The sequence below is a fragment of the Carcharhinus amblyrhynchos genome, unplaced genomic scaffold, assembly GCF_965287045.1.
Source record: "Carcharhinus amblyrhynchos unplaced genomic scaffold, sCarAmb.v2.hapA scaffold_51, whole genome shotgun sequence".
NCBI classification, from domain to species: domain Eukaryota; kingdom Metazoa; phylum Chordata; class Chondrichthyes; order Carcharhiniformes; family Carcharhinidae; genus Carcharhinus; species Carcharhinus amblyrhynchos.
In genome coordinates this window covers 1,592,681-1,605,196 of record NW_027649792.1, presented here as the reverse complement: position 1 = coordinate 1,605,196, position 12,516 = coordinate 1,592,681, and positions in this window count along the sequence as shown.

The window sequence follows — 12,516 nt, the reverse complement described above, 5'->3', positions numbered from 1 at the left end:
CCGCCATGGCAGGATTCTCCATCATATTCACCCCAATTTTGGAAAATCCTACTTGAGGTCAACGGATCTTTGCATGATCTGTGCCCCGTCCACTACAATTCCTGTGGTGGAAAGATTCAGCCCCGCAACTTTTGAAGTGCTGGATGAGTTGGTTCAAAGTCATTTCAATGCCACCGCCACCTCCCCCCCCCGCCCAACCCCCCATCCCCGACATTCAATCATTCTTTTGAGGTACAAATTTCACTCAGCAATCCAGGAGCCCACAAGAGAAAGTCTCAGATTTCATTGAACATAGAAAAACTACAGCACAAACATGCCCTTTGGCCCACAAGTGGCACCGATCATATCACTACCTCCTCGGCTTACCTATAACCCTCAATCCCATTCAATCCCATGTACTCATCCAGAAATCTCTTAAAAGACCCTAACAAATTTGCCTCCACCACCACCACTGGCAGCTGATTCCACTCACCCACCACTGGCCAGATTGAGAGGATTCACACAGCACTGTGAATTTGGCACAGCATTACGAGACAGCTTGAAGGACTGTTTGGCCTGCAGCACACAGCCGCAAACTGAACAGTCTACAAAGGTTACATGCCAGAATTTTATCATCCCGCCCGCCATGGGAACTGGAGCGGGCGAGGGACAGACCATTGAAAGGTTCATTGACCTCAGGGTTTTATGGTTTCAGGATGAGCCAGGCCATAAAAAACCCACTGGCTTCAAACCAAAATCTCCAAATGTGCATCACTCTCGATGTAAATGAGTCATAAAGCATGTCAAATGAGGCAGAAAACAACTGTAATGAAGAGAAACAAGCAGATATTGAAAAGCCCAAAACAAGGGATGCAGCATCAAGGACAGGAATTTGTTTTTAGTGTGGGGGAGAACATTTGCCTGAAACACACCAATAAAGGAATTGTGTTTTAGGTGCAACAGAAAGGGACATTGACAAATTATGAACAGAATGTGCAAAATAAATCATGCTATGTTTAGTTTATCGCCTTTGAAGAAACTTGGTGATGAGTCCGAGAAGGCACCCGAATCATTTACCCAGAGCCAGGTACAACTGAGTAATGCACTTTCTTTAGACAGTTGATTTGATTTACTTTCATTACATGTATTAGTGCAGTGAAAAGTATTGTTTCTTGCGTGCTATATAGACAAAGCACAGAGAATGAAAGGACAGGGTGAAGAATGTCATGTTGCAGTCATACCTAGGGTAGAGAGAAACATCAACATAACATCAACTCAGAAGTCTGATGGAGACAGAAAAAAAGCTGTTTTTGAGTTGTTTGCGTCTTTTTCCTGATGAAAGAAGGTGGAAGAGAGTATGTTCAGTGAACCAGGGTCCTTGATTGTGCTGGCTGCGTTTTTGAAGCAGTGGGAAGTGTAAACAGTGTCAGAGGATGGGAGGCTAATTTTTGTGATGGACTGGGCTTCATTCATGACCATTGGTAGTTCCTTGTAGACTCCTGCAGAGCAGGAGAAAGTGCAGAGCAGGAGTCATACCAAACTATGATAAAACTAGGAAGAGTATTTTCTATGATACATCTGTAAAAATTGGTAAGAGTCATAGCAGACATGCCAAATTTCCTTACCACACGCCAACCACTGGTGCTAACAACACTGCCTCAGTCAGAATCGCTTTCATTCTCCCACAAAATGTCACAGCTTCAGACACGCTTAATAAAACTATTGTTTATTTACCCGGGGCAGTGACACAGTCAAGTCCCAATCCTTCCAGCACCTGGAAACAGACAGGAACCGTGCTGGAATCGTATCCAAACTTATAGAGAAGTTTCTCATCAAAACAGAAGTAGTTTTATTCAATTATTTCTTGGAGAGTTTTAGCCTGGAATATTTACCATTGCTTAAATCATTTGTTTATATCCAGACCACTTCATCTGCAGAATGAACAGAATTGGTATGAATTGTTCATGAGGGAGAGAGAGAGTGGAGAGTTGAATAAATTATTTTGTGCTCTGTGCTTTGTTAGGGCTGGGTGGGAAGGCAGTAAAAAATGAGCACTGTAGCCTCACAGCGCCAGGTACCCGGTTTCGATTCCAGCCTCATGTCGCTATCTGTGTGGAGTTTGCACGTTCTCCCCATGTCTGTAAGAGTTTCCTCTGGGTTCTCAGGTTTCCTCCATTACTCCAAAGATACGCAGGTTAGGCAGATTGACCAGGCTAAATTGTCCCTTATTGTCCAAAGATGTGCAGGTTAGGTGGATTGGCCATGCTAAATTGTACCCGAGTGTTAGGGGGACTAGCAGGGTAAATCATTAGGGTTCTGACAATAGTGGCTGGGTGGGATTCTTGCTGTTTCAGTCTCAATGGGCCGAATTGCCTCGTTCTGCCCTCTAGGGATTCTATTCTATTCTATTTACTGCTCCACGCTCTCACCAACTTTCCCCGTGACTTTATCAAGGAAACCCTTCGCCAGCACATTAGACCACCTCCTGTAAGTTTTTCGACTGTAAAGAATCATGGAATTGCTAAGGAGCAGATGTAGGCCTCAAACTGAGTTTGCCTTCTGTTTTGATTTGCGAGTGTTGTATTCGAAAAGGACTGCGAAAAGACTGTCTATTAACCACACTGACAACCTATTGAAGATAATCTTTCGAGATAGTAACACAGCTCTTGCAGTGGAAATGCCGCAATGGCCCATATTCTGCAAACTGAATGAACTGGCTCAAACCCTGTGCCTTCCTGAATGAGTAAAAAGTCTGACAACACCAGGTTTTAGTCCAACCGATTTATTTGATAATAGACTCACAAGCTTTCGGGGTTAGCCCCTTCGTCTCCATGCACCTGACGAAGGGGCTAACCCCGAAAGCTTGTGAGTCTATTATCAAATAAATCGGTTGGACTAAAACCTGGTGTTGTCAGACTTTTTACTGTGTTTACGCCAATCCAACGCCGGCATACCCACATCATGACTCCTATCGACACCTTCCTGAATGACTCAGGGAAGCTGGGGAATATCTCGTCCCTCGTATTTTCCTCCATAGCAAGAGCACAGCTAGAGGTAAAACTCTGAAAACACGTACCAATTGGATCAAGAAACAGCATAATCAAGGTCCCCACGCATCCCGAATGTTCTTTCTTTCACCTTCTTCCAGCAGAAAAAGATAAAAAAGTCTGAGCTCACGTACCAACCGATTCATGAACAGTGTCTTCCCTGCTGTTTTCAGACTTTTGAATGGCCTACCTTGTACCAAGTTGATCTTTCTCTACACCTTAACTATGAGCGTAACACTCCATTCTTCAACCTCTCCTTTCCTCCCCATGAACCATCAGACTGTATAGCTCGCAAAAAACAATACTTTTCACTGTATCCCAATTCTTGGGACAATAATAAATCAAATCAAATCTGACCAAAACAAATGGTAAACTCATAGAGGTTGACAGCTTGGATACAGGCCCTTCGGCCCAACTCAGTGTCGAGAGTGGGATTTGAACCCATGTCTCCAGAGGAGATTGCAATCTGCCACCCAGTTTTTAACCACTAATCTAGTCCCAATTGCCCGCATTTGGTCCATATCCTTCTATACCCATCTATGCAACTGAGTTTGCCTTCTATCTTTGATGGCCGAGTGTTGTATTTGAGAAGGATTGTGAGAGGGATTATATGACAATAGTGAGGTCAGCCATGAGGTGTAGGTTTAACCATTGCCATTGTCAATTAACCACACTAACAACCTATTGAATATAATCTTTCAAGGTTGCAATTGGGCGGCACGGTAGCGCAGTGGTTAGCACTGCTGCTTCACAGCTCCAGGGACCTGGGGTTGATTCCCGGCTCGGGTCACTGTCTGTGTGGCGTTTGCACATTCTCCTTGTGTCTGCATGGGTTTCCTCTGGGTGCTCCGGTTTCCTCCCACAGTCTAAAGATGTGCGGGTTAGGTTGAGCAGGCGACGGTGCAGAGGGACCTCGGGGTCCTTGTGCATGAGTCACAAAAACCCAGCCTGCAGGTGCAGCAGGTGGTCAGGAAGGCGAATGGGATGCTGGCCTTCATCGCGAGGAGGATTGAATATAAAAGTAGGGAGGTCTTGCTGCAGCTGTATAGGGCATTGGTGAGGCCGCAGCTGGAGTACTGTGTGCAGTTTTGGGCGCCGCACCTGCACAAGGATATTTTGGCCTTGGAGGGAGTGCAGAGGAAGTTTACTAGGCTGATACCGGAGTTGAGGGGGTTGAGCTATGAGGAGAGGCTGAATAAACTAGGCTTGTACTCGTTAGAGTTTAGAAGAATGAGGGGAGATCTCATTGAGACGTATAAGATGATGAATGGGATGGATAGGATAGAGGTGGAGAGACTCTTCCCGCTCAAAAAAGACAGTAGGACTAGGGGGCACAGCCTCAAGATAAAGGGGGGGCGGTTTAGAACGGAGTTGAGGAGGAACTTCTTCACTCAAAGGGTGGTGAATATCTGGAATTCGCTGCCCGTTGAAGTGGTGGAGGCTGCCTCGCTAAATATTTTTAAGAAGCGGGTTGATGGGTTTTTGATAAGAGAGGGGATTAAGGGTTATGGGGAGAGGGCGGGAAAGTGGAACTGAGCCACGACAGATCAGCCATGATCTTATTGAATGGCGGGGCAGGCTCGAAGGGCCAGATGGCCTACTCCTGCTCCTATTTCTTATGTTCTTATGTTCTTATGATTGGCCATGCTAAAAAAAATGCCCCTTCGTGTCCTGAGATGCATAGGTTAGAGGGATTAGTGGGTAAAATATGTAGGGGGGGAGGGGGCCTGGGTGGAATTCTGGTCGGTGCAGACTCAATGAACCGAAGGGCCTCTTTCTGCATTACAGGGCTCTATGATTGGCTCCTGCACTACAAGTGCCTCAGGGACCCGCACTCTGCAAACTAAAGGGACTTTGTCTTTCTGAATGTCCAGGGAAATTGGGGAACCTAAAGTCCCTCGTACTTTCTCCATAGCAACTGAATAGCCAATCAGATTCAAAACTATGAAAACAAATACCAATTGGATCAAGAACCAACATAATCTAGGACCCCATGCATCCCGGACATTCTGTCTTCCACCTTCTTCCGTCGGGAAATGATACAAAACTCTGAGGTCACGTACCAACCGTGTTTCTTCCCTGCTGCTGTCAGACTTTTGAATGGACCTATCTCATACAATGTTGATCTTTCTCTACACCCTAACTATGGCTGTAACTCTACATTCTGCAGCCTCACCTTTCTTCCTCCATGAACCATCAGATATTTGCGCAAGAGTGCACAAGAAACAATACTTTTCACTATTTCCCAATATATGTGACAATTATAAATCAACTCAAATGGCAAACTCAGAGGTTTCCAGCATGGAAACAGACCCTTCAGCCCAACTCAATGTTAAGAGTGGGATTTGAAGCCACGTCTCCAGAGAAGACTGCGAGTTAAAATGCAGCACCTTGCTGTCCCATTTTTAACCGCAACGCTAGTTCCAATTGCTTGCATTTGGCCTATATCCCTCTATACCCATCTGACTCATGTAACTGTCTGAATGTTTTAAAGACAATATATTCTATGAATGGTATGCTATGTCTGTGTAGCACGCAAGAAAGAATACTTTTTACTGTATCCCATTACATGTTACAGTAATAAATCAAACCAATTGAAAATCAATTCGAATCAGATCAAACCAAAATTGTATCAAATAAAAAGGAATCAAAGCAAAATTGAAACAAGTCGAATCAAATCAGATTCACATCAATATTGAATCGAGTCAAAGTGAACTGAATCCAAATTTAAAGTTAATTAATTTAGATAGATAATTTAATTTAGATGTGGTGTACATGGACTTCAGCAAGGCGTTTGATAAGGTCCCCCATGCAAGACTTCTTGAGAAGGTGAGAGGGCATGGGATCCAAGGGCCTTTGGCCTTGTGGATCCAGAACTGGCTTGCCTGCAGAAGGCAGAGAGTGGTTGTGGATGGGTCTTTTTCTGAATGGAGGTCAGTCACCAGTGGAGTGCCCCAGGGATCTGCTCTAGAACCCTTGCTGTTTGTCATTTTCATAAATGACCTCGATGAGGAAGTGGAGGGATGGGTAAGTAAGTTCGCTGATGACATGAAGGTCGGTGGTGTTGTGGATGGTCTGGAAGGATGTCAAAAGTTGCAGCAGGACATAAATAGGATGCAGGACTGGACGGAGAAGTGGCAGATGGACTTCAACGCGGATAAATGTGTAGTTGTCCATTTTGGCAGAACCAATGCGATGAACGAGTACACTATCAAGGGCAGGAGTCTTAGTAGTGTTGAAGAGCAGAAGGATCTTGGGGTCCGGGTCCACGGGACTCTGAAATCGGCCTCGCAGGTGGAGGATGTGGTCAAGAAGGCGTATGGTGTACTGGCCTTCATTAATCGAGGGATTGAGTTTAGGAATCGAGAGGTAATGCTGCAACTTTATAAGACCCTTGTCAGGCCTCATTTGGAGTACTGTGCACAGTTCTGGTCGCCTCACTATAGGAAGGACGTAGAAGCTATTGAAAGGGTACAGAGGAGATTTACAAGGATGTTGCCTGGACTGAGAGGCATGCCTTATGAAGTTAGGTTGAGGGAGCTGGGACTCTTTTCCCTGGAGAGACGAAGGTTGAGAGGCGACCTGATAGAAGTTTATAAAATGTTGAGAGAAATAGATAGGGTGGATTCTCAGAGGCTATTTCCCCGGGTTGAAATGGTCACTACGAGAGGACACAGATTTAAAGTGCGGGGAGGCAAGTACAGAAGTGATGTTAGGGGTAAGTTTTTCACTCAGAGGGTGGTGAGTGAATGGAATCGGCTGCCGTCAGTGGTGGCGGAGGCGAACTCACTGGGGTCTTTTAAAAGACTCCTGGATGAGTATATGGGATGTAATGGGATTGGGGGTTATAGATAGGTCTATAGATTGGTAGGTGTTGATGTGATTGGTGCAACTCGTGGGCCGAAGGGCCTGTTTGTGCTGTAGTGTTCTATGTTCTATGTTCTATAATTAGCATATTGTTCCAAGTCACATTGAACTGAATCTAATAAAATCAAACGAAATCAAATCAAATAAAAATAAAATCAAATGAAATCAAATTAATTCAAATCAGGAATCAAATTTAACTCAAATCCTACTTTCAAAGTGAAGCCAAGAAAGATTTCTCCACACAGACACGGTAAACTTCACTCTGAGCGTGGGATCGTGGAGCCCGTTCGATTAATCACCAAGGAGTTGATCCGTGAAAAGAAAGCAGCTGCTCGAACAGCGAACATCTGCCCAGTATTCCGGATTGAACCAGGAATGGTGAGTGTAAGAGTTCCCTTCTCCACCCACACGACCAGCCAGACTGCAAGGAGTTTCCTTTTTGAAGCACCCAATAAAAACCCCCGGGGGTGAGCCAACCATCTCTGCAACTTCCTAAGGGTGGGAGCAAAAAGCTGCAATGTCGTCAGGATGGCTGAATGGTCTCGGGGGGCTGTGTTCAGATCACTGTATCTGCTGGAGGTGTGAGCTCAAATCTCACTCCTGTCATTGACCGAGTAGTTTCCCAATCACACCACATGTCGCTCACTCTGCCGATAAAAGTGAACCTGACATGATGCGAACTCGTGAACCTCTGATCTACAGTCAGACATGAGATCTTTGCCTCACGAACTCCACACATCCAAGCACTAATAGCAGTGTATTCAAGTGCCTCGCTTCTAGTTCCACATTAGGACGATGTGGTCAACAGTCAAACAGTATTGATGAAAGAGCCAATTCTCACAGAATGAAAGGAATTGTCTGTGAAGGGAGAGGGTGGATGAAGTAACTTTATTCAATCATTCCCAATCGGAATCTAACTGGGAAAATCCATGACTGTTCCAATTCATGTAATTCCCAGCTGATCTTCTTCTGCAGAATGAAAGGAATAGTTAGCGAGGGAGAGAGAGTTGGATGTTTATTTCTGCACGGGTTGAGGTGGTGTGTGTGTGTGTACGTGTGTGTGTGTATGTACGTGTGTGTGTATGTGTGTGTGCGTGAGTTTGTGGGAGTGGGTTTCTAAGAGCGCAGTGTGAAACGCTGACAGCTTTGGAGGAAGAAGGAATGTGGTGTAAGTGCCGTTAAAGGTCAGGGGATTTCAGATCTGGGCATACACACAAGTGTTTAAACAAAAAGGAAACATTTGTGCAATGTGGGGTTGGAGCCCACAACCCTGATATTAACAGTCTCATGCTCCCTGACTGAAGCTAGCTGCGATGGACAGGAGCGTTTGTTCCTGTCACTTTGGGCAGCCAGACTGTTTGATTCGCCCCCCCACCCCAGGGTGGTGTCTGTGGACGGTTTGGGTAAACACAGTAAGAAGTCTCACAACACCAGGTTTAAGTCCAACCAATTTATTTGATAGTAATCCCACAAACTTTCAGAAACGGTGTTCCTTCGTCTGGTGTATGGAAGGTTCTGATCAGAGAAGGGCAGATAAAGACACACACAGTTTACAGAGTGTTTACTACAGACACACACAGTTTACAGAGTGTTTACTACAGACACACACAGTTTACAGAGTGTTTACTACAGACACACACAGTTTACAGAGTGTTTACTACAGACACACACAGTTTACAGAGTGTTTACTACAGACGCACACAGTTTACAGAGTGTTTACTACAGACACACACAGTTTACAGAGTGTTTACTACAGACACACACAGTTTACAGAGTGTTTATTACAGACACACACAGTTTACAGAGTATTTACTACAGACACACACAGTTTACAGAGTGTTTATTACAGACACACAGTTTACAGAGTGTTTACTACAGACACACACGGTTTACAGAGTGTTTACTACAGACACACACAGTTTACAGAGTGTTTACTACAGACACACACAGTTTACAGAGTGTTTACTACAGACACACACAGTTTACAGAGTGTTTACTACAGACACACACAGTTTACAGAGTGTTTACTACAGACACACACAGTTTACAGAGTGTTTACTACAGACACACACAGTTTACAGAGTGTTTATTACAGACACACACAGTTTACAGAGTGTTTACGACAGACACACACAGTTTACAGAGTGTTTATTACAGACACACACAGTTTACAGAGTGTTTACGACAGACACACACAGTTTACAGAGTGTTTACTACAGACGCACACAGTTTACAGAGTGTTTATTACAGACACACACAGTTTACAGAGTGTTTATTACAGACACACACAGTTTACAGAGTGTTTACTACAGACACACACAGTTTACAGAGTGTTTACTACAGACGCACACAGTTTACAGAGTGTTTATTACAGACACACACAGTTTACAGAGTGTTTACTACAGACACACACAGTTTACAGAGTGTTTACTACAGACGCACACAGTTTACAGAGTGTTTATTACAGACACACACAGTTTACAGAGTGTTTATTACAGACACACACAGTTTACAGAGTGTTTACTACAGACACACACGGTTTACAGAGTGTTTATTACAGACACACACAGTTTACAGAGTGTTTACTACAGACACACACAGTTTACAGAGTGTTTACTACAGACACACACGGTTTACAGAGTGTTTACTACAGACACACACAGTTTACAGAGTGTTTACTACAGACACACACAGTTTATAGAGTGTTTACTACAGACACACACAGTTTACAGAGTGTTTATTACAGACACACACAGTTTACAGAGTGTTTACTACAGACACACACAGTTTACAGAGTGTTTACTACAGACACACACAGTTTACAGAGTGTTTACTACAGACACACACAGTTTACAGAGTGTTTACTACAGACACACACAGTTTACAGAGTGTTTATTACAGACACACACAGTTTACAGAGTGTTTACGACAGACACACACAGTTTACAGAGTGTTTACTACAGACACACACAGTTTACAGAGTGTTTATTACAGACACACAGTTTACAGAGTGTTTACGACAGACACACACAGTTTACAGAGTGTTTACTACAGACACACACAGTTTACAGAGTGTTTATTACAGACACATACAGTTTACTACATGATGGTTTGGGTGACAGAGCAACGAATCGGAGATAATAATTTGTCCACTGGGCTGAACTGGTGTCTCCCCCAGAAGCTGTGTCCCTTCCGAGTGCTTAGTGCAACTTAATCTCCCCAATAAACGCTGCCTGAATACTTGGCTTAATAGTGTCGACCTTGTTAAACTCTCAGCTGCTTCGACTCAGTCTCCAACTCCTGAGAAACGGGGGGAGGGGGAGAGAGGAGGTTGGAGGGGGAGAGGGGGGTAGGGGGTAGTGGGGGGGGGGGAGAAGGGGGCAGGGGGATGGGGGGGAGGTGGGAGAGGGGAGAAGGGGAGAGGAGGGGAGGGGGAAGGAGGGGATGGGGGAGGGAATGGGGAAAGGGGGGACGGGGAGAAGGGGGGAGGTGGGAGAGGGGGGAGGGTGGGTGGGAGGGAGAGGGGGGTGGGGGGAAGGGGCAGGAGGAGGGGAGGGGGAGGAGGGGAGATGGGGAGGAGGGGAGGGAGCGAGGGGGAGGAGGCGGGGGAGGGGGGCACACAGTCTCTCCACTGGTAATAACCTCATCGAGGCCATTCCACTGGGGGTGAACCCAGGTTTTCCGGGTAATATTTTTACCATAACTTTATTGCCTGCTTGGGGTACCTCAGGGGTTTGTTCTCATTCATTTTGTTTGTCTGCCGCTAGTTGTCCCGGACTATTTTTCGCATATCCTTTAGTTGGGCGCTTAATTCTAAAACATACCACTTAATCCTGCCTTTCAATGGGCCTACATCGCCCCCTCCCTACCCCACCTCCCCGGTAATGATGGACTCGGGCAGTTGCATAGCCCACCCAGTCATCAGCTCATATGGTGTCAGCCCGATGGTTCGATTCGTAGTGGCTCTGAGTTTCATTAATATGTGGGTAATACCTCTGTCCACCTCTTCCCCGATTCCGGCATGTTCCTTGACAGGGAGGTCTTAAGTGTCCTATTCATACGTTCTACCATTCCCTAGCTTTGAGTGTGGTGGGGTATGTGAAATTTCTGTTTTATCCCCATCAGTTGACATATGGTTTTTACTACCGTCACCATAAAGTTAGTGCCTTGATCAGAGTCTATTTGCATAGGTACTGCCCACCTTGGGATAACTTCCTCAGCTAATATTCTTACCATAGTAGTGGCAGAGCAGTTTTTTGTTGGGAATGCCTCTAACCATCTGGTGAATTGGTCAATTATTACCAAGCAGTAGGTTCTTCCGCATGACTGCAGAAGAGGACTGGTAAAGTTGATTTGTAGGTGTTCCGAGGTACCTTTGGCTGGTATCCCACCTTGATTTTTACAGACCTCCCTGGTTTTATTGGGCACAGGTTATGCATTAACGACAATACCGGGCAATGTCCCGTCTCATACCTTTCCACCACCATTCCTTCCCCACGCTGGCTATCATGGCATCCTTTCCCACATGCAGCAGCCCATGATGTAACTGCATCAGAATGTGCTGAATACATTCGGGTGCTAGGACTTTATTATTTAATCTCCATACCGTACCCCCCCCCCCCACTTCCATCAGGTGTAGCTCCTTGAGCTTTCCACCTCGCCCGTTCTTCTTTGGAAGTATCAGCATGTAGCTGTGAGATGTCGATCGGGGGTTTGTCTTTAGCCAAGGCTGCCGGCAAGGCTAGCACTTCCCCTTTTCCCAAGGCAGATCATGCCGCTTTGTCGGCTGCTTGGTTTCCTTTAAAGATATGCCACTCAGACCTTTGTTTGTTGGGTTCCTTTTGGTGTGCTTTTACCTTCAGCACCACGGCTTCCGTTGGGAGCTTGCTGGCCTCCAGTAAGGCTTCGATTATCTGTCCATGCTTGACTGGAGTGCTTCCCGTTGTGACAAACCCCCTTTTTCTCCAAATAGTCATATAGTCATGCACAATTCCAAATGCATATCTACTGTTGGTGTAAAGGTTGACTCTTCTCCCCGGTGCCTCAGTAAAAACTGGGTCAAGGCCACTTGTGTTGCCATACCTCCCTCTATCCTTCCTGCTCAGACTACTTGTAAGTTGCTATTTGTCTCTTCTTGTCTCTCTGCATCTCCCTGTTTTGACTTTCTTCCTCTGTCTCTCCTGTCCCCTCTCAGTCTCACTCTCCTTGTCCCAGTCCATCTCCATTTCCCTCTCTCTCTCTATGTCACCTTTTTCTTGTCTCTCTCTCTCTATCTTTCTCTGTCTTTTGCCCTTGCTGTGTCCATAGTACTCATTCAGTTTCACTCTCTCCCATTCGTTCCCATTCTCTGTCTCTCTCTCTGTGTCTCTGTTTCTCTCTCCTTCTGCCTACCTTTCTGTCTCCTTTTCCCTTTTAGTCTCCTTCTCTCTCTCTTATTACATCCTCCCATCTGTGTTCCTATGCCTCCCTTTCTCATTCCCTGGCCATCACCCTCGCTATTTCCCCAACTCTCTATCCCCATTTTTCATGCTTTGGAGAGCCTCTTTCTGTCTCTGTCCTTTATCTCTGATTGCCTCTCTGTCTGTCTGTTTTTTTCTCTCTATCTGTTCAAAAGTACTTCAAA